We start from the raw sequence: 24,021 nt of genomic DNA, 5'->3' as shown, positions 1-24,021 counted from the left end.
CTGTTCAGCCCTTGCAGCGATTCAGCCTACTTCTAGGCAATTCCATGGGGCCCTGCAGGCTCACACACTCACAGCTACACGGGAGGTGAATAAAGGCCGGAGAGGAAGCCAGACAGGATTTGCTTCTTTTGCTTGCACCACAATGCAGTGCTGAAAGAGGAGGAATCTACATAAAAACGCCTTCCTGGCAACGCCCAAATGCCCTGCTGCCATGCAGATAAACACTGGCAGCGGCAGCAAGTGCATGCCCACAGCCACCCCTTGTTCCTTCACACCTTGTATCAGCTGTAATCCAGTCCAGTCCAGTGCTGCCTGCTGAGCAGCACTGACCAACACTGCCTGGGCCCAGGCTTTTATCTCTGAGGCCCCATTATGATGTCAGAAAGCTGGCTCTGGAATCCTGAGGGCTCCACTATGACACGTGCAAAGTTCCGTCTGAACTTTATATAAGACGGTGAGGCTCAGTCAGTCACTCAGTGTTGCCTGAGAGGGCAACACTGCAACAGCCGGCCGCCAGGCTGTCTTTTTTTTGCACAGCTAGTTGCCTCCAGGAGGCCACAAGAGGGAGACAAGGGACTGCAAAATGGAAAATAGGCATCCACCAACTTTACAGACAACTTCTCCTTGCTCCTACAACCTCCATCCTTGCACAGTTTGTTATTCTTCTAGGTAACATAGTAACAAATCCAAATTGCTGCTCTCTTTGTAGGCAAGCAAGGCTTTGTTGCAACTGCAATTCTTACTTCTTCTTGAAATGTAGGGACGACAGTACATTCCATCACATCCATCTAGTGTACACAGGTAGGTCCATTGTGGCGGGCAGGCGAGCGGGCGGGCTGCTTTATTGGCTGTTTGCTGTTCCCCTACTCCACTCCACTATTTGACTGTTGTGCTGCATCAATCAATCAATCAATCAATCAATCAATCAATCAATCAATCAGTGGCTGGCTCAGGTGCAGCTCTTTAACTTACCTAAAAGGGAGGGCGGAGAGAAGACAAGGAAGGTGAATGAGGTGTTCCAATGTGAAATGCCGGAAACACAGAAACACAGACGACACACAACAAGAGGTGGCAATCTATTCATTAATTGCATTTAATCAATGAGCTCATTATCACTCATGCATTGTCCAACAGGTGTTGAAATAATGGGATTAAAAGGGGAGATCCCTTCAGAAAGACAGAAACAATAGCAAAGACAAAAAACACTTTTGGAATCTGCTTTTAGTCAACACATAAGGAAAGGGTGCACCGGTCCTGGAAATACTGCAATACCAGGTCAATGCGTGGAGTGGACAGAGCAAGCTCTATTTCCATCTCCCTGTTCTAAAAATCCATTTAATATATGGTCCCCAGATAGGGGACGTATCAGATATTAAACTGATAAGAACAGATACTACACTTGATCTTAGCCAAAAGGCCGAGAAGCGATAACCCGAACGGGCCGCGCGTTGCCCGAGCCTGCCCGATACTGCTGTTCAGCCCTTGCAGCGATTCAGCCTACTTCTAGGCAATTCCATGGGGCCCTGCAGGCTCACACACTCACAGCTACACGGGAGGTGAATAAAGGCCGGAGAGGAAGCCAGACAGGATTTGCTTCTTTTGCTTGCACCACAATGCAGTGCTGAAAGAGGAGGAATCTACATAAAAACGCCTTCCTGGCAACGCCCAAATGCCCTGCTGCCATGCAGATAAACACTGGCAGCGGCAGCAAGTGCATGCCCACAGCCACCCCTTGTTCCTTCACACCTTGTATCAGCTGTAATCCAGTCCAGTCCAGTGCTGCCTGCTGAGCAGCACTGACCAACACTGCCTGGGCCCAGGCTTTTATCTCTGAGGCCCCATTATGATGTCAGAAAGCTGGCTCTGGAATCCTGAGGGCTCCACTATGACACGTGCAAAGTTCCGTCTGAACTTTATATAAGACGGTGAGGCTCAGTCAGTCACTCAGTGTTGCCTGAGAGGGCAACACTGCAACAGCCGGCCGCCAGGCTGTCTTTTTTTTGCACAGCTAGTTGCCTCCAGGAGGCCACAAGAGGGAGACAAGGGACTGCAAAATGGAAAATAGGCATCCACCAACTTTACAGACAACTTCTCCTTGCTCCTACAACCTCCATCCTTGCACAGTTTGTTATTCTTCTAGGTAACATAGTAACAAATCCAAATTGCTGCTCTCTTTGTAGGCAAGCAAGGCTTTGTTGCAACTGCAATTCTTACTTCTTCTTGAAATGTAGGGACGACAGTACATTCCATCACATCCATCTAGTGTACACAGGTAGGTCCATTGTGGCGGGCAGGCGAGCGGGCGGGCTGCTTTATTGGCTGTTTGCTGTTCCCCTACTCCACTCCACTATTTGACTGTTGTGCTGCATCAATCAATCAATCAATCAATCAATCAATCAATCAATCAATCAATCAATCAATCAATCAATCAATCAATCAATCAATCAATCAGTGGCTGGCTCAGGTGCAGCTCTTTAACTTACCTAAAAGGGAGGGCAGAGAGAAGACAAGGAAGGTGAATGAGGTGTTCCAATGTGAAATGCCGGAAACACAGAAACACAGACGACACACAACAAGAGGTGGCAATCTATTCATTAATTGCATTTAATCAATGAGCTCATTATCACTCATGCATTGTCCAACAGGTGTTGAAATAATGGGATTAAAAGGGGAGATCCCTTCAGAAAGACAGAAACAATAGCAAAGACAAAAAACACTTTTAGAATCTGCTTTTAGTCAACACATAAGGAAAGGGTGCACCGGTCCTGGAAATACTGCAATACCAGGTCAATGCGTGGAGTGGACAGAGCAAGCTCTATTTCCATCTCCCTGTTCTAAAAATCCATTTAATATATGGTCCCCAGATAGGGGACGTATCAGATATTAAACTGATAAGAACAGATACTACACTTGATCTTAGCCAAAAGGCCGAGAAGCGATAACCCGAACGGGCCGCGCGTTGCCCGAGCCTGCCCGATACTGCTGTTCAGCCCTTGCAGCGATTCAGCCTACTTCTAGGCAATTCCATGGGGCCCTGCAGGCTCACACACTCACAGCTACACGGGAGGTGAATAAAGGCCGGAGAGGAAGCCAGACAGGATTTGCTTCTTTTGCTTGCACCACAATGCAGTGCTGAAAGAGGAGGAATCTACATAAAAACGCCTTCCTGGCAACGCCCAAATGCCCTGCTGCCATGCAGATAAACACTGGCAGCGGCAGCAAGTGCATGCCCACAGCCACCCCTTGTTCCTTCACACCTTGTATCAGCTGTAATCCAGTCCAGTCCAGTGCTGCCTGCTGAGCAGCACTGACCAACACTGCCTGGGCCCAGGCTTTTATCTCTGAGGCCCCATTATGATGTCAGAAAGCTGGCTCTGGAATCCTGAGGGCTCCACTATGACACGTGCAAAGTTCCGTCTGAACTTTATATAAGACGGTGAGGCTCAGTCAGTCACTCAGTGTTGCCTGAGAGGGCAACACTGCAACAGCCGGCCGCCAGGCTGTCTTTTTTTTGCACAGCTAGTTGCCTCCAGGAGGCCACAAGAGGGAGACAAGGGACTGCAAAATGGAAAATAGGCATCCACCAACTTTACAGACAACTTCTCCTTGCTCCTACAACCTCCATCCTTGCACAGTTTGTTATTCTTCTAGGTAACATAGTAACAAATCCAAATTGCTGCTCTCTTTGTAGGCAAGCAAGGCTTTGTTGCAACTGCAATTCTTACTTCTTCTTGAAATGTAGGGACGACAGTACATTCCATCACATCCATCTAGTGTACACAGGTAGGTCCATTGTGGCGGGCAGGCGAGCGGGCGGGCTGCTTTATTGGCTGTTTGCTGTTCCCCTACTCCACTCCACTATTTGACTGTTGTGCTGCATCAATCAATCAATCAATCAATCAATCAATCAATCAATCAATCAGTGGCTGGCTCAGGTGCAGCTCTTTAACTTACCTAAAAGGGAGGGCGGAGAGAAGACAAGGAAGGTGAATGAGGTGTTCCAATGTGAAATGCCGGAAACACAGAAACACAGACGACACACAACAAGAGGTGGCAATCTATTCATTAATTGCATTTAATCAATGAGCTCATTATCACTCATGCATTGTCCAACAGGTGTTGAAATAATGGGATTAAAAGGGGAGATCCCTTCAGAAAGACAGAAACAATAGCAAAGACAAAAAACACTTTTGGAATCTGCTTTTAGTCAACACATAAGGAAAGGGTGCACCGGTCCTGGAAATACTGCAATACCAGGTCAATGCGTGGAGTGGACAGAGCAAGCTCTATTTCCATCTCCCTGTTCTAAAAATCCATTTAATATATGGTCCCCAGATAGGGGACGTATCAGATATTAAACTGATAAGAACAGATACTACACTTGATCTTAGCCAAAAGGCCGAGAAGCGATAACCCGAACGGGCCGCGCGTTGCCCGAGCCTGCCCGATACTGCTGTTCAGCCCTTGCAGCGATTCAGCCTACTTCTAGGCAATTCCATGGGGCCCTGCAGGCTCACACACTCACAGCTACACGGGAGGTGAATAAAGGCCGGAGAGGAAGCCAGACAGGATTTGCTTCTTTTGCTTGCACCACAATGCAGTGCTGAAAGAGGAGGAATCTACATAAAAACGCCTTCCTGGCAACGCCCAAATGCCCTGCTGCCATGCAGATAAACACTGGCAGTGGCAGCAAGTGCATGCCCACAGCCACCCCTTGTTCCTTCACACCTTGTATCAGCTGTAATCCAGTCCAGTCCAGTGCTGCCTGCTGAGCAGCACTGACCAACACTGCCTGGGCCCAGGCTTTTATCTCTGAGGCCCCATTATGATGTCAGAAAGCTGGCTCTGGAATCCTGAGGGCTCCACTATGACACGTGCAAAGTTCCGTCTGAACTTTATATAAGACGGTGAGGCTCAGTCAGTCACTCAGTGTTGCCTGAGAGGGCAACACTGCAACAGCCGGCCGCCAGGCTGTCTTTTTTTTGCACAGCTAGTTGCCTCCAGGAGGCCACAAGAGGGAGACAAGGGACTGCAAAATGGAAAATAGGCATCCACCAACTTTACAGACAACTTCTCCTTGCTCCTACAACCTCCATCCTTGCACAGTTTGTTATTCTTCTAGGTAACATAGTAACAAATCCAAATTGCTGCTCTCTTTGTAGGCAAGCAAGGCTTTGTTGCAACTGCAATTCTTACTTCTTCTTGAAATGTAGGGACGACAGTACATTCCATCACATCCATCTAGTGTACACAGGTAGGTCCATTGTGGCGGGCAGGCGAGCGGGCGGGCTGCTTTATTGGCTGTTTGCTGTTCCCCTACTCCACTCCACTATTTGACTGTTGTGCTGCATCAATCAATCAATCAATCAATCAATCAATCAATCAATCAATCAAGCAATCAATCAGTGGCTGGCTCAGGTGCAGCTCTTTAACTTACCTAAAAGGGAGGGCGGAGAGAAGACAAGGAAGGTGAATGAGGTGTTCCAATGTGAAATGCCGGAAACACAGAAACACAGACGACACACAACAAGAGGTGGCAATCTATTCATTAATTGCATTTAATCAATGAGCTCATTATCACTCATGCATTGTCCAACAGGTGTTGAAATAATGGGATTAAAAGGGGAGATCCCTTCAGAAAGACAGAAACAATAGCAAAGACAAAAAACACTTTTGGAATCTGCTTTTAGTCAACACATAAGGAAAGGGTGCACCGGTCCTGGAAATACTGCAATACCAGGTCAATGCGTGGAGTGGACAGAGCAAGCTCTATTTCCATCTCCCTGTTCTAAAAATCCATTTAATATATGGTCCCCAGATAGGGGACGTATCAGATATTAAACTGATAAGAACAGATACTACACTTGATCTTAGCCAAAAGGCCGAGAAGCGATAACCCGAACGGGCCGCGCATTGCCCGAGCCTGCCCGATACTGCTGTTCAGCCCTTGCAGCGATTCAGCCTACTTCTAGGCAATTCCATGGGGCCCTGCAGGCTCACACACTCACAGCTACACGGGAGGTGAATAAAGGCCGGAGAGGAAGCCAGACAGGATTTGCTTCTTTTGCTTGCACCACAATGCAGTGCTGAAAGAGGAGGAATCTACATAAAAACGCCTTCCTGGCAACGCCCAAATGCCCTGCTGCCATGCAGATAAACACTGGCAGCGGCAGCAAGTGCATGCCCACAGCCACCCCTTGTTCCTTCACACCTTGTATCAGCTGTAATCCAGTCCAGTCCAGTGCTGCCTGCTGAGCAGCACTGACCAACACTGCCTGGGCCCAGGCTTTTATCTCTGAGGCCCCATTATGATGTCAGAAAGCTGGCTCTGGAATCCTGAGGGCTCCACTATGACACGTGCAAAGTTCCGTCTGAACTTTATATAAGACGGTGAGGCTCAGTCAGTCACTCAGTGTTGCCTGAGAGGGCAACACTGCAACAGCCGGCCGCCAGGCTGTCTTTTTTTTGCACAGCTAGTTGCCTCCAGGAGGCCACAAGAGGGAGACAAGGGACTGCAAAATGGAAAATAGGCATCCACCAACTTTACAGACAACTTCTCCTTGCTCCTACAACCTCCATCCTTGCACAGTTTGTTATTCTTCTAGGTAACATAGTAACAAATCCAAATTGCTGCTCTCTTTGTAGGCAAGCAAGGCTTTGTTGCAACTGCAATTCTTACTTCTTCTTGAAATGTAGGGACGACAGTACATTCCATCACATCCATCTAGTGTACACAGGTAGGTCCATTGTGGCGGGCAGGCGAGCGGGCGGGCTGCTTTATTGGCTGTTTGCTGTTCCCCTACTCCACTCCACTATTTGACTGTTGTGCTGCATCAATCAATCAATCAATCAATCAATCAATCAATCAATCAATCAATCAATCAGTGGCTGGCTCAGGTGCAGCTCTTTAACTTACCTAAAAGGGAGGGCAGAGAGAAGACAAGGAAGGTGAATGAGGTGTTCCAATGTGAAATGCCGGAAACACAGAAACACAGACGACACACAACAAGAGGTGGCAATCTATTCATTAATTGCATTTAATCAATGAGCTCATTATCACTCATGCATTGTCCAACAGGTGTTGAAATAATGGGATTAAAAGGGGAGATCCCTTCAGAAAGACAGAAACAATAGCAAAGACAAAAAACACTTTTGGAATCTGCTTTTAGTCAACACATAAGGAAAGGGTGCACCGGTCCTGGAAATACTGCAATACCAGGTCAATGCGTGGAGTGGACAGAGCAAGCTCTATTTCCATCTCCCTGTTCTAAAAATCCATTTAATATATGGTCCCCAGATAGGGGACGTATCAGATATTAAACTGATAAGAACAGATACTACACTTGATCTTAGCCAAAAGGCCGAGAAGCGATAACCCGAACGGGCCGCGCGTTGCCCGAGCCTGCCCGATACTGCTGTTCAGCCCTTGCAGCGATTCAGCCTACTTCTAGGCAATTCCATGGGGCCCTGCAGGCTCACACACTCACAGCTACACGGGAGGTGAATAAAGGCCGGAGAGGAAGCCAGACAGGATTTGCTTCTTTTGCTTGCACCACAATGCAGTGCTGAAAGAGGAGGAATCTACATAAAAACGCCTTCCTGGCAACGCCCAAATGCCCTGCTGCCATGCAGATAAACACTGGCAGCGGCAGCAAGTGCATGCCCACAGCCACCCCTTGTTCCTTCACACCTTGTATCAGCTGTAATCCAGTCCAGTCCAGTGCTGCCTGCTGAGCAGCACTGACCAACACTGCCTGGGCCCAGGCTTTTATCTCTGAGGCCCCATTATGATGTCAGAAAGCTGGCTCTGGAATCCTGAGGGCTCCACTATGACACGTGCAAAGTTCCGTCTGAACTTTATATAAGACGGTGAGGCTCAGTCAGTCACTCAGTGTTGCCTGAGAGGGCAACACTGCAACAGCCGGCCGCCAGGCTGTCTTTTTTTTGCACAGCTAGTTGCCTCCAGGAGGCCACAAGAGGGAGACAAGGGACTGCAAAATGGAAAATAGGCATCCACCAACTTTACAGACAACTTCTCCTTGCTCCTACAACCTCCATCCTTGCACAGTTTGTTATTCTTCTAGGTAACATAGTAACAAATCCAAATTGCTGCTCTCTTTGTAGGCAAGCAAGGCTTTGTTGCAACTGCAATTCTTACTTCTTCTTGAAATGTAGGGACGACAGTACATTCCATCACATCCATCTAGTGTACACAGGTAGGTCCATTGTGGCGGGCAGGCGAGCGGGCGGGCTGCTTTATTGGCTGTTTGCTGTTCCCCTACTCCACTCCACTATTTGACTGTTGTGCTGCATCAATCAATCAATCAATCAATCAATCAATCAATCAATCAATCAATCAATCAATCAATCAGTGGCTGGCTCAGGTGCAGCTCTTTAACTTACCTAAAAGGGAGGGCGGAGAGAAGACAAGGAAGGTGAATGAGGTGTTCCAATGTGAAATGCCGGAAACACAGAAACACAGACGACACACAACAAGAGGTGGCAATCTATTCATTAATTGCATTTAATCAATGAGCTCATTATCACTCATGCATTGTCCAACAGGTGTTGAAATAATGGGATTAAAAGGGGAGATCCCTTCAGAAAGACAGAAACAATAGCAAAGACAAAAAACACTTTTGGAATCTGCTTTTAGTCAACACATAAGGAAAGGGTGCACCGGTCCTGGAAATACTGCAATACCAGGTCAATGCGTGGAGTGGACAGAGCAAGCTCTATTTCCATCTCCCTGTTCTAAAAATCCATTTAATATATGGTCCCCAGATAGGGGACGTATCAGATATTAAACTGATAAGAACAGATACTACACTTGATCTTAGCCAAAAGGCCGAGAAGCGATAACCCGAACGGGCCGCGCGTTGCCCGAGCCTGCCCGATACTGCTGTTCAGCCCTTGCAGCGATTCAGCCTACTTCTAGGCAATTCCATGGGGCCCTGCAGGCTCACACACTCACAGCTACACGGGAGGTGAATAAAGGCCGGAGAGGAAGCCAGACAGGATTTGCTTCTTTTGCTTGCACCACAATGCAGTGCTGAAAGAGGAGGAATCTACATAAAAACGCCTTCCTGGCAACGCCCAAATGCCCTGCTGCCATGCAGATAAACACTGGCAGCGGCAGCAAGTGCATGCCCACAGCCACCCCTTGTTCCTTCACACCTTGTATCAGCTGTAATCCAGTCCAGTCCAGTGCTGCCTGCTGAGCAGCACTGACCAACACTGCCTGGGCCCAGGCTTTTATCTCTGAGGCCCCATTATGGTGTCAGAAAGCTGGCTCTGGAATCCTGAGGGCTCCACTATGACACGTGCAAAGTTCCGTCTGAACTTTATATAAGACGGTGAGGCTCAGTCAGTCACTCAGTGTTGCCTGAGAGGGCAACACTGCAACAGCCGGCCGCCAGGCTGTCTTTTTTTTGCACAGCTAGTTGCCTCCAGGAGGCCACAAGAGGGAGACAAGGGACTGCAAAATGGAAAATAGGCATCCACCAACTTTACAGACAACTTCTCCTTGCTCCTACAACCTCCATCCTTGCACAGTTTGTTATTCTTCTAGGTAACATAGTAACAAATCCAAATTGCTGCTCTCTTTGTAGGCAAGCAAGGCTTTGTTGCAACTGCAATTCTTACTTCTTCTTGAAATGTAGGGACGACAGTACATTCCATCACATCCATCTAGTGTACACAGGTAGGTCCATTGTGGCGGGCAGGCGAGCGGGCGGGCTGCTTTATTGGCTGTTTGCTGTTCCCCTACTCCACTCCACTATTTGACTGTTGTGCTGCATCAATCAATCAATCAATCAATCAATCAATCAATCAATCAATCAGTGGCTGGCTCAGGTGCAGCTCTTTAACTTACCTAAAAGGGAGGGCGGAGAGAAGACAAGGAAGGTGAATGAGGTGTTCCAATGTGAAATGCCGGAAACACAGAAACACAGACGACACACAACAAGAGGTGGCAATCTATTCATTAATTGCATTTAATCAATGAGCTCATTATCACTCATGCATTGTCCAACAGGTGTTGAAATAATGGGATTAAAAGGGGAGATCCCTTCAGAAAGACAGAAACAATAGCAAAGACAAAAAACACTTTTGGAATCTGCTTTTAGTCAACACATAAGGAAAGGGTGCACCGGTCCTGGAAATACTGCAATACCAGGTCAATGCGTGGAGTGGACAGAGCAAGCTCTATTTCCATCTCCCTGTTCTAAAAATCCATTTAATATATGGTCCCCAGATAGGGGACGTATCAGATATTAAACTGATAAGAACAGATACTACACTTGATCTTAGCCAAAAGGCCGAGAAGCGATAACCCGAACGGGCCGCGCGTTGCCCGAGCCTGCCCGATACTGCTGTTCAGCCCTTGCAGCGATTCAGCCTACTTCTAGGCAATTCCATGGGGCCCTGCAGGCTCACACACTCACAGCTACACGGGAGGTGAATAAAGGCCGGAGAGGAAGCCAGACAGGATTTGCTTCTTTTGCTTGCACCACAATGCAGTGCTGAAAGAGGAGGAATCTACATAAAAACGCCTTCCTGGCAACGCCCAAATGCCCTGCTGCCATGCAGATAAACACTGGCAGCGGCAGCAAGTGCATGCCCACAGCCACCCCTTGTTCCTTCACACCTTGTATCAGCTGTAATCCAGTCCAGTCCAGTGCTGCCTGCTGAGCAGCACTGACCAACACTGCCTGGGCCCAGGCTTTTATCTCTGAGGCCCCATTATGATGTCAGAAAGCTGGCTCTGGAATCCTGAGGGCTCCACTATGACACGTGCAAAGTTCCGTCTGAACTTTATATAAGACGGTGAGGCTCAGTCAGTCACTCAGTGTTGCCTGAGAGGGCAACACTGCAACAGCCGGCCGCCAGGCTGTCTTTTTTTTGCACAGCTAGTTGCCTCCAGGAGGCCACAAGAGGGAGACAAGGGACTGCAAAATGGAAAATAGGCATCCACCAACTTTACAGACAACTTCTCCTTGCTCCTACAACCTCCATCCTTGCACAGTTTGTTATTCTTCTAGGTAACATAGTAACAAATCCAAATTGCTGCTCTCTTTGTAGGCAAGCAAGGCTTTGTTGCAACTGCAATTCTTACTTCTTCTTGAAATGTAGGGACGACAGTACATTCCATCACATCCATCTAGTGTACACAGGTAGGTCCATTGTGGCGGGCAGGCGAGCGGGCGGGCTGCTTTATTGGCTGTTTGCTGTTCCCCTACTCCACTCCACTATTTGACTGTTGTGCTGCATCAATCAATCAATCAATCAATCAATCAATCAATCAATCAATCAATCAATCAGTGGCTGGCTCAGGTGCAGCTCTTTAACTTACCTAAAAGGGAGGGCGGAGAGAAGACAAGGAAGGTGAATGAGGTGTTCCAATGTGAAATGCCAGAAACACAGAAACACAGACGACACACAACAAGAGGTGGCAATCTATTCATTAATTGCATTTAATCAATGAGCTCATTATCACTCATGCATTGTCCAACAGGTGTTGAAATAATGGGATTAAAAGGGGAGATCCCTTCAGAAAGACAGAAACAATAGCAAAGACAAAAAACACTTTTGGAATCTGCTTTTAGTCAACACATAAGGAAAGGGTGCACCGGTCCTGGAAATACTGCAATACCAGGTCAATGCGTGGAGTGGACAGAGCAAGCTCTATTTCCATCTCCCTGTTCTAAAAATCCATTTAATATATGGTCCCCAGATAGGGGACGTATCAGATATTAAACTGATAAGAACAGATACTACACTTGATCTTAGCCAAAAGGCCGAGAAGCGATAACCCGAACGGGCCGCGCGTTGCCCGAGCCTGCCCGATACTGCTGTTCAGCCCTTGCAGCGATTCAGCCTACTTCTAGGCAATTCCATGGGGCCCTGCAGGCTCACACACTCACAGCTACACGGGAGGTGAATAAAGGCCGGAGAGGAAGCCAGACAGGATTTGCTTCTTTTGCTTGCACCACAATGCAGTGCTGAAAGAGGAGGAATCTACATAAAAACGCCTTCCTGGCAACGCCCAAATGCCCTGCTGCCATGCAGATAAACACTGGCAGCGGCAGCAAGTGCATGCCCACAGCCACCCCTTGTTCCTTCACACCTTGTATCAGCTGTAATCCAGTCCAGTCCAGTGCTGCCTGCTGAGCAGCACTGACCAACACTGCCTGGGCCCAGGCTTTTATCTCTGAGGCCCCATTATGATGTCAGAAAGCTGGCTCTGGAATCCTGAGGGCTCCACTATGACACGTGCAAAGTTCCGTCTGAACTTTATATAAGACGGTGAGGCTCAGTCAGTCACTCAGTGTTGCCTGAGAGGGCAACACTGCAACAGCCGGCCGCCAGGCTGTCTTTTTTTTGCACAGCTAGTTGCCTCCAGGAGGCCACAAGAGGGAGACAAGGGACTGCAAAATGGAAAATAGGCATCCACCAACTTTACAGACAACTTCTCCTTGCTCCTACAACCTCCATCCTTGCACAGTTTGTTATTCTTCTAGGTAACATAGTAACAAATCCAAATTGCTGCTCTCTTTGTAGGCAAGCAAGGCTTTGTTGCAACTGCAATTCTTACTTCTTCTTGAAATGTAGGGACGACAGTACATTCCATCACATCCATCTAGTGTACACAGGTAGGTCCATTGTGGCGGGCAGGCGAGCGGGCGGGCTGCTTTATTGGCTGTTTGCTGTTCCCCTACTCCACTCCACTATTTGACTGTTGTGCTGCATCAATCAATCAATCAATCAATCAATCAATCAATCAATCAATCAATCAATCAATCAGTGGCTGGCTCAGGTGCAGCTCTTTAACTTACCTAAAAGGGAGGGCAGAGAGAAGACAAGGAAGGTGAATGAGGTGTTCCAATGTGAAATGCCGGAAACACAGAAACACAGACGACACACAACAAGAGGTGGCAATCTATTCATTAATTGCATTTAATCAATGAGCTCATTATCACTCATGCATTGTCCAACAGGTGTTGAAATAATGGGATTAAAAGGGGAGATCCCTTCAGAAAGACAGAAACAATAGCAAAGACAAAAAACACTTTTGGAATCTGCTTTTAGTCAACACATAAGGAAAGGGTGCAACGGTCCTGGAAATACTGCAATACCAGGTCAATGCGTGGAGTGGACAGAGCAAGCTCTATTTCCATCTCCCTGTTCTAAAAATCCATTTAATATATGGTCCCCAGATAGGGGACGTATCAGATATTAAACTGATAAGAACAGATACTACACTTGATCTTAGCCAAAAGGCCGAGAAGCGATAACCCGAACGGGCCGCGCGTTGCCCGAGCCTGCCCGATACTGCTGTTCAGCCCTTGCAGCGATTCAGCCTACTTCTAGGCAATTCCATGGGGCCCTGCAGGCTCACACACTCACAGCTACACGGGAGGTGAATAAAGGCCGGAGAGGAAGCCAGACAGGATTTGCTTCTTTTGCTTGCACCACAATGCAGTGCTGAAAGAGGAGGAATCTACATAAAAACGCCTTCCTGGCAACGCCCAAATGCCCTGCTGCCATGCAGATAAACACTGGCAGCGGCAGCAAGTGCATGCCCACAGCCACCCCTTGTTCCTTCACACCTTGTATCAGCTGTAATCCAGTCCAGTCCAGTGCTGCCTGCTGAGCAGCACTGACCAACACTGCCTGGGCCCAGGCTTTTATCTCTGAGGCCCCATTATGATGTCAGAAAGCTGGCTCTGGAATCCTGAGGGCTCCACTATGACACGTGCAAAGTTCCGTCTGAACTTTATATAAGACGGTGAGGCTCAGTCAGTCACTCAGTGTTGCCTGAGAGGGCAACACTGCAACAGCCGGCCGCCAGGCTGTCTTTTTTTTGCACAGCTAGTTGCCTCCAGGAGGCCACAAGAGGGAGACAAGGGACTGCAAAATGGAAAATAGGCATCCACCAACTTTACAGACAACTTCTCCTTGCTCCTACAACCTCCATCCTTGCACAGTTTGTTATTCTTCTAGGTAACATAGTAACAAATCCAAATTGCTGCTCTCTTTGTAGGCAAGCAAGGCTTTGTTGCAACTGCAATTCTTACTTCTTCTTGAAATGTAGGGACGACAGTACATTCCATCACATCCATCTAGTGTACACAGGTAGGTCCATTGTGGCGGGCAGGCGAGCGGGCGGGCTGCTTTATTGGCTGTTTGCTGTTCCCCTACTCCACTCCACTATTTGACTGTTGTGCTGCATCAATCAATCAATCAATCAATCAATCAATCAATCAATCAATCAGTGGCTGGCTCAGGTGCAGCTCTTTAACTTACCTAAAAGGGAGGGCGGAGAGAAGACAAGGAAGGTGAATGAGGTGTTCCAATGTGAAATGCCGGAAACACAGAAACACAGACGACACACAACAAGAGGTGGCAATCTATTCATTAATTGCATTTAATCAATGAGCTCATTATCACTCATGCATTGTCCAACAGGTGTTGAAATAATGGGATTAAAAGGGGAGATCCCTTCAGAAAGACAGAAACAATAGCAAAGACAAAAAACACTTTTGGAATCTGCTTTTAGTCAACACATAAGGAAAGGGTGCACCGGTCCTGGAAATACTGCAATACCAGGTCAATGCGTGGAGTGGACAGAGCAAGCTCTATTTCCATCTCCCTGTTCTAAAAATCCATTTAATATATGGTCCCCAGATAGGGGACGTATCAGATATTAAACTGATAAGAACAGATACTACACTTGATCTTAGCCAAAAGGCCGAGAAGCGATAACCCGAACGGGCCGCGCGTTGCCCGAGCCTGCCCGATACTGCTGTTCAGCCCTTGCAGCGATTCAGCCTACTTCTAGGCAATTCCATGGGGCCCTGCAGGCTCACACACTCACAGCTACACGGGAGGTGAATAAAGGCCGGAGAGGAAGCCAGACAGGATTTGCTTCTTTTGCTTGCACCACAATGCAGTGCTGAAAGAGGAGGAATCTACATAAAAACGCCTTCCTGGCAACGCCCAAATGCCCTGCTGCCATGCAGATAAACACTGGCAGCGGCAGCAAGTGCATGCCCACAGCCACCCCTTGTTCCTTCACACCTTGTATCAGCTGTAATCCAGTCCAGTCCAGTGCTGCCTGCTGAGCAGCACTGACCAACACTGCCTGGGCCCAGGCTTTTATCTCTGAGGCCCCATTATGGTGTCAGAAAGCTGGCTCTGGAATCCTGAGGGCTCCACTATGACACGTGCAAAGTTCCGTCTGAACTTTATATAAGACGGTGAGGCTCAGTCAGTCACTCAGTGTTGCCTGAGAGGGCAACACTGCAACAGCCGGCCGCCAGGCTGTCTTTTTTTTGCACAGCTAGTTGCCTCCAGGAGGCCACAAGAGGGAGACAAGGGACTGCAAAATGGAAAATAGGCATCCACCAACTTTACAGACAACTTCTCCTTGCTCCTACAACCTCCATCCTTGCACAGTTTGTTATTCTTCTAGGTAACATAGTAACAAATCCAAATTGCTGCTCTCTTTGTAGGCAAGCAAGGCTTTGTTGCAACTGCAATTCTTACTTCTTCTTGAAATGTAGGGACGACAGTACATTCCATCACATCCATCTAGTGTACACAGGTAGGTCCATTGTGGCGGGCAGGCGAGCGGGCGGGCTGCTTTATTGGCTGTTTGCTGTTCCCCTACTCCACTCCACTATTTGACTGTTGTGCTGCATCAATCAATCAATCAATCAATCAATCAATCAATCAATCAGTGGCTGGCTCAGGTGCAGCTCTTTAACATACCTAAAAGGGAGGGCGGAGAGAAGACAAGGAAGGTGAATGAGGTGTTCCAATGTGAAATGCCGGAAACACAGAAACACAGACGACACACAACAAGAGGTGGCAATCTATTCATTAATTGCATTTAATCAATGAGCTCATTATCACTCATGCATTGTCCAACAGGTGTTGAAATAATGGGATTAAAAGGGGAGATCCCTTCAGAAAGACAGAAACAATAGCAAAGACAAAAAACACTTTTGGAATCTGCTTTTAGTCAACACATAAGGAAAGGGTGCACCGGTCCTGGAAATACTGCAATACCAGGTCAATGCGTGGAGTGGACAGAGCAAGCTCTATTTCCATCTCCCTGTTCTAAAAATCCATTTAATATATGGTCCCCAGATAGGGGACGTATCAGATATTAAACTGATAAGAACAGATACTACACTTGATCTTAGCCAAAAGGCCGAGAAGCGATAACCCGAACGGGCCGCGCGTTGCCCGAGCCTGCCCGATACTGCTGTTCAGCCCTTGCAGCGATTCAGCCTACTTCTAGGCAATTCCATGGGGCCCTGCAGGCTCACACACTCACAGCTACACGGGAGGTGAATAAAGGCCGGAGAGGAAGCCAGACAGGATTTGCTTCTTTTGCTTGCACCACAATGCAGTGCTGAAAGAGGAGGAATCTACATAAAAACGCCTTCCTGGCAACGCCCAAATGCCCTGCTGCCATGCAGATAAACACTGGCAGTGGCAGCAAGTGCATGCCCACAGCCACCCCTTGTTCCTTCACACCTTGTATCAGCTGTAATCCAGTCCAGTCCAGTGCTGCCTGCTGAGCAGCACTGACCAACACTGCCTGGGCCCAGGCTTTTATCTCTGAGGCCCCATTATGGTGTCAGAAAGCTGGCTCTGGAATCCTGAGGGCTCCACTATGACACGTGCAAAGTTCCGTCTGAACTTTATATAAGACGGTGAGGCTCAGTCAGTCACTCAGTGTTGCCTGAGAGGGCAACACTGCAACAGCCGGCCGCCAGGCTGTCTTTTTTTTGCACAGCTAGTTGCCTCCAGGAGGCCACAAGAGGGAGACAAGGGACTGCAAAATGGAAAATAGGCATCCACCAACTTTACAGACAACTTCTCCTTGCTCCTACAACCTCCATCCTTGCACAGTTTGTTATTCTTCTAGGTAACATAGTAACAAATCCAAATTGCTGCTCTCTTTGTAGGCAAGCAAGGCTTTGTTGCAACTGCAATTCTTACTTCTTCTTGAAATGTAGGGACGACAGTACATTCCATCACATCCATCTAGTGTACACAGGTAGGTCCATTGTGGCGGGCAGGCGAGCGGGCGGGCTGCTTTATTGGCTGTTTGCTGTTCCCCTACTCCACTCCACTATTTGACTGTTGTGCTGCATCAATCAATCAATCAATCAATCAATCAATCAATCAATCAATCAATCAATCAATCAATCAGTGGCTGGCTCAGGTGCAGCTCTTTAACTTACCTAAAAGGGAGGGCGGAGAGAAGACAAGGAAGGTGAATGAGGTGTTCCAATGTGAAATGCCGGAAACACAGAAACACAGACGACACACAACAAGAGGTGGCAATCTATTCATTAATTGCATTTAATCAATGAGCTCATTATCACTCATGCATTGTCCAACAGGTGTTGAAATAATGGGATTAAAAGGGGAGATCCCTTCAGAAAGACAGAAACAATAGCAAAGACAAAAAACACTTTTGGAATCTGCTTTTAGTCAACACATAAGGAAAGGGTGCACCGGTCCTGGAAATACTGCAATACCAGGTCAATGCGTGGAGTGGACAGAGCAAGCTCTATTTCCATCTCCCTGTTCTAAAAATCCATTTAATATATGGTCCCCAGATAGGGGACGTATCAGATATTAAACTGATAAGAACAGATACTACACTTGATCTTAGCCAAAAGGCCGAGAAGCGATAACCCGAACGGGCCGCGCGTTGCCCGAGCCTGCCCGATACTGCTGTTCAGCCCTTGCAGCGATTCAGCCTACTTCTAGGCAATTCCATGGGGCCCTGCAGGCTCACACACTCACAGCTACACGGGAGGTGAATAAAGGCCGGAGAGGAAGCCAGACAGGATTTGCTTCTTTTGCTTGCACCACAATGCAGTGCTGAAAGAGGAGGAATCTACATAAAAACGCCTTCCTGGCAACGCCCAAATGCCCTGCTGCCATGCAGATAAACACTGGCAGCGGCAGCAAGTGCATGCCCACAGCCACCCCTTGTTCCTTCACACCTTGTATCAGCTGTAATCCAGTCCAGTCCAGTGCTGCCTGCTGAGCAGCACTGACCAACACTGCCTGGGCCCAGGCTTTTATCTCTGAGGCCCCATTATGATGTCAGAAAGCTGGCTCTGGAATCCTGAGGGCTCCACTATGACACGTGCAAAGTTCCGTCTGAACTTTATATAAGACGGTGAGGCTCAGTCAGTCACTCAGTGTTGCCTGAGAGGGCAACACTGCAACAGCCGGCCGCCAGGCTGTCTTTTTTTTGCACAGCTAGTTGCCTCCAGGAGGCCACAAGAGGGAGACAAGGGACTGCAAAATGGAAAATAGGCATCCACCAACTTTACAGACAACTTCTCCTTGCTCCTACAACCTCCATCCTTGCACAGTTTGTTATTCTTCTAGGTAACATAGTAACAAATCCAAATTGCTGCTCTCTTTGTAGGCAAGCAAGGCTTTGTTGCAACTGCAATTCTTACTTCTTCTTGAAATGTAGGGACGACAGTACATTCCATCACATCCATCTAGTGTACACAGGTAGGTCCATTGTGGCGGGCAGGCGAGCGGGCGGGCTGCTTTATTGGCTGTTTGCTGTTCCCCTACTCCACTCCACTATTTGACTGTTGTGCTGCATCAATCAATCAATCAATCAATCAATCAATCAATCAATCAATCAATCAATCAATCAGTGGCTGGCTCAGGTGCAGCTCTTTAACTTACCTAAAAGGGAGGGCGGAGAGAAGACAAGGAAGGTGAATGAGGTGTTCCAATGTGAAATGCCGGAAACACAGAAACACAGACGACACACAACAAGAGGTGGCAATCTATTCATTAATTGCATTTAATCAATGAGCTCATTATCACTCATGCATTGTCCAACAGGTGTTGAAATAATGGGATTAAAAGGGGAGATCCCTTCAGAAAGACAGAAACAATAGCAAAGACAAAAAACACTTTTGGAATCTGCTTTTAGTCAACACATAAGGAAAGGGTGCACCGGTCCTGGAAATACTGCAATACCAGGTCAATGCGTGGAGTGGACAGAGCAAGCTCTATTTCCATCTCCCTGTTCTAAAAATCCATTTAATATATGGTCCCCAGATAGGGGACGTATCAGATATTAAACTGATAAGAACAGATACTACACTTGATCTTAGCCAAAAGGCCGAGAAGCGATAACCCGAACGGGCCGCGCGTTGCCCGAGCCTGCCCGATACTGCTGTTCAGCCCTTGCAGCGATTCAGCCTACTTCTAGGCAATTCCATGGGGCCCTGCAGGCTCACACACTCACAGCTACACGGGAGGTGAATAAAGGCCGGAGAGGAAGCCAGACAGGATTTGCTTCTTTTGCTTGCACCACAATGCAGTGCTGAAAGAGGAGGAATCTACATAAAAACGCCTTCCTGGCAACGCCCAAATGCCCTGCTGCCATGCAGATAAACACTGGCAGCGGCAGCAAGTGCATGCCCACAGCCACCCCTTGTTCCTTCACACCTTGTATCAGCTGTAATCCAGTCCAGTCCAGTGCTGCCTGCTGAGCAGCACTGACCAACACTGCCTGGGCCCAGGCTTTTATCTCTGAGGCCCCATTATGATGTCAGAAAGCTGGCTCTGGAATCCTGAGGGCTCCACTATGACACGTGCAAAGTTCCGTCTGAACTTTATATAAGACGGTGAGGCTCAGTCAGTCACTCAGTGTTGCCTGAGAGGGCAACACTGCAACAGCCGGCCGCCAGGCTGTCTTTTTTTTGCACAGCTAGTTGCCTCCAGGAGGCCACAAGAGGGAGACAAGGGACTGCAAAATGGAAAATAGGCATCCACCAACTTTACAGACAACTTCTCCTTGCTCCTACAACCTCCATCCTTGCACAGTTTGTTATTCTTCTAGGTAACATAGTAACAAATCCAAATTGCTGCTCTCTTTGTAGGCAAGCAAGGCTTTGTTGCAACTGCAATTCTTACTTCTTCTTGAAATGTAGGGACAACAGTACATTCCATCACATCCATCTAGTGTACACAGGTAGGTCCATTGTGGCGGGCAGGCGAGCGGGCGGGCTGCTTTATTGGCTGTTTGCTGTTCCCCTACTCCACTCCACTATTTGACTGTTGTGCTGCATCAATCAATCAATCAATCAATCAATCAATCAATCAATCAATCAATCAATCAATCAGTGGCTGGCTCAGGTGCAGCTCTTTAACTTACCTAAAAGGGAGGGCGGAGAGAAGACAAGGAAGGTGAATGAGGTGTTCCAATGTGAAATGCCGGTAACACAGAAACACAGACGACACACAACAAGAGGTGGCAATCTATTCATTAATTGCATTTAATCAATGAGCTCATTATCACTCATGCATTGTCCAACAGGTGTTGAAATAATGGGATTAAAAGGGGAGATCCCTTCAGAAAGACAGAAACAATAGCAAAGACAAAAAACACTTTTGGAATCTGCTTTTAGTCAACACATAAGGAAAGGGTGCACCGGTCCTGGAAATACTGCAATACCAGGTCAATGCGTGGAGTGGACAGAGCAAGCTCTATTTCCATCTCCCTGTTCTAAAAATCCATTTAATATATGGTCCCCAGATAGGGGACGTATCAGATATTAAACTGATAAGAACAGATACTACACTTGATCTTAGCCAAAAGGCCGAGAAGCGATAACCCGAACGGGCCGCGCGTTGCCCGAGCCTGCCCGATACTGCTGTTCAGCCCTTGGAGCGATTCAGCCTACTTCTAGGCAATTCCATGGGGCCCTGCAGGCTCACACACTCACAGCTACACGGGAGGTGAATAAAGGCCGGAGAGGAAGCCAGACAGGATTTGCTTCTTTTGCTTGCACCACAATGCAGTGCTGAAAGAGGAGGAATCTACATAAAAACGCCTTCCTGGCAACGCCCAAATGCCCTGCTGCCATGCAGATAAACACTGGCAGCGGCAGCAAGTGCATGCCCACAGCCACCCCTTGTTCCTTCACACCTTGTATCAGCTGTAATCCAGTCCAGTCCAGTGCTGCCTGCTGAGCAGCACTGACCAACACTGCCTGGGCCCAGGCTTTTATCTCTGAGGCCCCATTATGATGTCAGAAAGCTGGCTCTGGAATCCTGAGGGCTCCACTATGACACGTGCAAAGTTCCGTCTGAACTTTATATAAGACGGTGAGGCTCAGTCAGTCACTCAGTGTTGCCTGAGAGGGCAACACTGCAACAGCCGGCCGCCAGGCTGTCTTTTTTTTGCACAGCTAGTTGCCTCCAGGAGGCCACAAGAGGGAGACAAGGGACTGCAAAATGGAAAATAGGCATCCACCAACTTTACAGACAACTTCTCCTTGCTCCTACAACCTCCATCCTTGCACAGTTTGTTATTCTTCTAGGTAACATAGTAACAAATCCAAATTGCTGCTCTCTTTGTAGGCAAGCAAGGCTTTGTTGCAACTGCAATTCTTACTTCTTCTTGAAATGTAGGGACGACAGTACATTCCATCACATCCATCTAGTGTACACAGGTAGGTCCATTGTGGCGGGCAGGCGAGCGGGCGGGCTGCTTTATTGGCTGTTTGCTGTTCCCCTACTCCACTCCACTATTTGACTGTTGTGCTGCATCAATCAATCAATCAATCAATCAATCAATCAATCAATCAATCAATCAATCAATCAATCAATCAATCAATCAGTGGCTGGCTCAGGTGCAGCTCTTTAACTTACCTAAAAGGGAGGGCGGAGAGAAGACAAGGAAGGTGAATGAGGTGTTCCAATGTGAAATGCCAGAAACACAGAAACACAGACGACACACAACAAGAGGTGGCAATCTATTCATTAATTGCATTTAATCAATGAGCTCTTTATCACTCATGCATTGTCCAACAGGTGTTGAAATAATGGGATTAAAAGGGGAGATCCCTTCAGAAAGACAGAAATAATAGCAAAGACAAAAAACACTTTTGGAATCTGCTTTTAGTCAACACATAAGGAAAGGGTGCACCGGTCCTGGAAATACTGCAATACCAGGTCAATGCGTGGAGTGGACAGAGCAAGCTCTATTTCCATCTCCCTGTTCTAAAAATCCATTTAATATATGGTCCCCAGATAGGGGACGTATCAGATATTAAACTGATAAGAACAGATACTACACTTGATCTTAGCCAAAAGGCCGAGAAGCGATAACCCGAACGGGCCGCGCGTTGCCCGAGCCTGCCCGATACTGCTGTTCAGCCCTTGCAGCGATTCAGCCTACTTCTAGGCAATTCCATGGGGCCCTGCAGGCTCACACACTCACAGCTACACGGGAGGTGAATAAAGGCCGGAGAGGAAGCCAGACAGGATTTGCTTCTTTTGCTTGCACCACAATGCAGTGCTGAAAGAGGAGGAATCTACATAAAAACGCCTTCCTGGCAACGCCCAAATGCCCTGCTGCCATGCAGATAAACACTGGCAGCGGCAGCAAGTGCATGCCCACAGCCACCCCTTGTTCCTTCACACCTTGTATCAGCTGTAATCCAGTCCAGTCCAGTGCTGCCTGCTGAGCAGCACTGACCAACACTGCCTGGGCCCAGGCTTTTATCTCTGAGGCCCCATTATGATGTCAGAAAGCTGGCTCTGGAATCCTGAGGGCTCCACTATGACACGTGCAAAGTTCCGTCTGAACTTTATATAAGACGGTGAGGCTCAGTCAGTCACTCAGTGTTGCCTGAGAGGGCAACACTGCAACAGCCGGCCGCCAGGCTGTCTTTTTTTTGCACAGCTAGTTGCCTCCAGGAGGCCACAAGAGGGAGACAAGGGACTGCAAAATGGAAAATAGGCATCCACCAACTTTACAGACAACTTCTCCTTGCTCCTACAACCTCCATCCTTGCACAGTTTGTTATTCTTCTAGGTAACATAGTAACAAATCCAAATTGCTGCTCTCTTTGTAGGCAAGCAAGGCTTTGTTGCAACTGCAATTCTTACTTCTTCTTGAAATGTAGGGACGACAGTACATTCCATCACATCCATCTAGTGTACACAGGTAGGTCCATTGTGGCGGGCAGGCGAGCGGGCGGGCTGCTTTATTGGCTGTTTGCTGTTCCCCTACTCCACTCCACTATTTGACTGTTGTGCTGCATCAATCAATCAATCAATCAATCAATCACTCAATCAATCAATCAATCAATCAATCAATCAGTGGCTGGCTCAGGTGCAGCTCTTTAACTTACCTAAAAGGGAGGGCGGAGAGAAGACAAGGAAGGTGAATGAGGTGTTCCAATGTGAAATGCCGGAAACACAGAAACACAGACGACACACAACAAGAGGTGGCAATCTATTCATTAATTGCATTTAATCAATGAGCTCATTATCACTCATGCATTGTCCAACAGGTGTTGAAATAATGGGATTAAAAGGGGAGATCCCTTCAGAAAGACAGAAACAATAGCAAAGACAAAAAACACTTTTGGAATCTGCTTTTAGTCAACACATAAGGAAAGGGTGCACCGGTCCTGGAAATACTGCAATACCAGGTCAATGCGTGGAGTGGACAGAGCAAGCTCTATTTCCATCTCCCTGTTCTAAAAATCCATTTAATATATGGTCCCCAGATAGGGGACGTATCAGATATTAAACTGATAAGAACAGATACTACACTTGATCTTAGCCAAAAGGCCGAGAAGCGATAACCCGAACGGGCCGCGCGTTGCCCGAGCCTGCCCGATACTGCTGTTCAGCCCTTGCAGCGATTCAGCCTACTTCTAGGCAATTCCATGGGGCCCTGCAGGCTCACACACTCACAGCTACACGGGAGGTGAATAAAGGCCGGAGAGGAAGCCAGACAGGATTTGCTTCTTTTGCTTGCACCACAATGCAGTGCTGAAAGAGGAGGAATCTACATAAAAACGCCTTCCTGGCAACGCCCAAATGCCCTGCTGCCATGCAGATAAACACTGGCAGCGGCAGCAAGTGCATGCCCACAGCCACCCCTTGTTCCTTCACACCTTGTATCAGCTGTAATCCAGTCCAGTCCAGTGC

General features: G+C 47.8%; 16 non-coding genes across 16 annotated transcripts; all 16 read right to left on the bottom strand.

Moving 5' to 3' along the window:
- Positions 1 to 1,238: 1,238 nt before the first annotated feature.
- LOC142715933 (U2 spliceosomal RNA) lies at positions 1,239 to 1,429 on the bottom strand. Its single transcript, XR_012871248.1, has one exon. It is a non-coding gene; the product is annotated as a U2 spliceosomal RNA (small nuclear RNA).
- Positions 1,430 to 2,749: 1,320 nt separating this feature from the next.
- On the bottom strand, positions 2,750 to 2,940 carry LOC142715932 (U2 spliceosomal RNA). The gene has a single exon (XR_012871247.1). It is a non-coding gene; the product is annotated as a U2 spliceosomal RNA (small nuclear RNA).
- A 1,280-nt stretch (positions 2,941 to 4,220) lies between these two features.
- LOC142715931 (U2 spliceosomal RNA) lies at positions 4,221 to 4,411 on the bottom strand. Its single transcript, XR_012871246.1, has one exon. It is a non-coding gene; the product is annotated as a U2 spliceosomal RNA (small nuclear RNA).
- Positions 4,412 to 5,703: 1,292 nt separating this feature from the next.
- LOC142715930 (U2 spliceosomal RNA) lies at positions 5,704 to 5,894 on the bottom strand. Its single transcript, XR_012871245.1, has one exon. It is a non-coding gene; the product is annotated as a U2 spliceosomal RNA (small nuclear RNA).
- A 1,288-nt stretch (positions 5,895 to 7,182) lies between these two features.
- Positions 7,183 to 7,373, bottom strand: LOC142715928 (U2 spliceosomal RNA). Its single transcript, XR_012871243.1, has one exon. It is a non-coding gene; the product is annotated as a U2 spliceosomal RNA (small nuclear RNA).
- Positions 7,374 to 8,669: 1,296 nt separating this feature from the next.
- Positions 8,670 to 8,860, bottom strand: LOC142715927 (U2 spliceosomal RNA). Its single transcript, XR_012871242.1, has one exon. It is a non-coding gene; the product is annotated as a U2 spliceosomal RNA (small nuclear RNA).
- A 1,280-nt stretch (positions 8,861 to 10,140) lies between these two features.
- LOC142715925 (U2 spliceosomal RNA) lies at positions 10,141 to 10,331 on the bottom strand. The gene has a single exon (XR_012871241.1). It is a non-coding gene; the product is annotated as a U2 spliceosomal RNA (small nuclear RNA).
- Positions 10,332 to 11,619: 1,288 nt separating this feature from the next.
- LOC142715924 (U2 spliceosomal RNA) lies at positions 11,620 to 11,810 on the bottom strand. Its single transcript, XR_012871240.1, has one exon. It is a non-coding gene; the product is annotated as a U2 spliceosomal RNA (small nuclear RNA).
- A 1,292-nt stretch (positions 11,811 to 13,102) lies between these two features.
- On the bottom strand, positions 13,103 to 13,293 carry LOC142716025 (U2 spliceosomal RNA). Its single transcript, XR_012871331.1, has one exon. It is a non-coding gene; the product is annotated as a U2 spliceosomal RNA (small nuclear RNA).
- Positions 13,294 to 14,573: 1,280 nt separating this feature from the next.
- Positions 14,574 to 14,764, bottom strand: LOC142715923 (U2 spliceosomal RNA). Its single transcript, XR_012871239.1, has one exon. It is a non-coding gene; the product is annotated as a U2 spliceosomal RNA (small nuclear RNA).
- A 1,276-nt stretch (positions 14,765 to 16,040) lies between these two features.
- Positions 16,041 to 16,231, bottom strand: LOC142715922 (U2 spliceosomal RNA). Its single transcript, XR_012871238.1, has one exon. It is a non-coding gene; the product is annotated as a U2 spliceosomal RNA (small nuclear RNA).
- Positions 16,232 to 17,527: 1,296 nt separating this feature from the next.
- LOC142715921 (U2 spliceosomal RNA) lies at positions 17,528 to 17,718 on the bottom strand. The gene has a single exon (XR_012871237.1). It is a non-coding gene; the product is annotated as a U2 spliceosomal RNA (small nuclear RNA).
- Positions 17,719 to 19,010: 1,292 nt separating this feature from the next.
- On the bottom strand, positions 19,011 to 19,201 carry LOC142715920 (U2 spliceosomal RNA). Its single transcript, XR_012871236.1, has one exon. It is a non-coding gene; the product is annotated as a U2 spliceosomal RNA (small nuclear RNA).
- Positions 19,202 to 20,493: 1,292 nt separating this feature from the next.
- Positions 20,494 to 20,684, bottom strand: LOC142715919 (U2 spliceosomal RNA). The gene has a single exon (XR_012871235.1). It is a non-coding gene; the product is annotated as a U2 spliceosomal RNA (small nuclear RNA).
- Positions 20,685 to 21,992: 1,308 nt separating this feature from the next.
- Positions 21,993 to 22,183, bottom strand: LOC142715918 (U2 spliceosomal RNA). The gene has a single exon (XR_012871234.1). It is a non-coding gene; the product is annotated as a U2 spliceosomal RNA (small nuclear RNA).
- Positions 22,184 to 23,479: 1,296 nt separating this feature from the next.
- On the bottom strand, positions 23,480 to 23,670 carry LOC142715916 (U2 spliceosomal RNA). Its single transcript, XR_012871232.1, has one exon. It is a non-coding gene; the product is annotated as a U2 spliceosomal RNA (small nuclear RNA).
- Positions 23,671 to 24,021: the final 351 nt, after the last annotated feature.

The sequence above is a fragment of the Rhinoderma darwinii genome, unplaced genomic scaffold (genome assembly GCF_050947455.1).
Source record: "Rhinoderma darwinii isolate aRhiDar2 unplaced genomic scaffold, aRhiDar2.hap1 Scaffold_446, whole genome shotgun sequence".
Taxonomy (NCBI): Eukaryota; Metazoa; Chordata; class Amphibia; order Anura; family Rhinodermatidae; genus Rhinoderma; species Rhinoderma darwinii.
The sequence above is the reverse complement of the archived record's forward strand: the minus strand, read 5'-3'. Positions and strand labels throughout refer to the sequence as shown.